The following is a 383-nucleotide window of genomic DNA, read 5'->3' as shown; positions in this document are numbered from 1 at the left end:
TACTTAACTATCCTGTCAAGCATAACATGATTTAACTTGGGAAACAAGGACGATAAATATAGTGAGATTATGTTTTCTCATAAAATTAAAAAGTTTAGGTAGCACGTTTTTAGTTTCCTAAATGTATATCATGTATTTTGTGTGTTTTATGTGAGGGGGGTAGAAGCTATGGCCTTTGAATGCTAGGCTACAGTGCTATACTTAAACTGCACTCCTAGCTTGCATGTGTGTATGTATATATTCATACTTATATTCAGTTGCATGCAAAGATAAAGAACAGAATGAAAACATACAAAGGATGTTTAATATATATTTATTAAAAACACATATTATATTCCCTGACATTGAAACCAGGGACTTGTGCACACAAAATACATGATATA

At 31.3% G+C, this 383-nt stretch overlaps 1 protein-coding gene across 1 annotated transcript in view; it reads left to right on the top strand.

Annotated features, from left to right (window-relative positions):
• Positions 1-383, top strand: part of LOC103725532 (UDP-glucuronosyltransferase 2B31-like) — a 19,941-nt gene that overhangs the window by 4,407 nt on the left and 15,151 nt on the right. The gene's annotated exons all lie outside the window — the stretch shown is intronic.

This window comes from Nannospalax galili, unplaced genomic scaffold (genome assembly GCF_000622305.1).
Source record: "Nannospalax galili isolate Female #2095 unplaced genomic scaffold, S.galili_v1.0 scaffold1229, whole genome shotgun sequence".
NCBI lineage: Eukaryota > Metazoa > Chordata > Mammalia > Rodentia > Spalacidae > Nannospalax > Nannospalax galili.
Note: the sequence above shows the minus strand (reverse complement) of the source record. Positions and strands in the feature narration are given on the sequence as shown.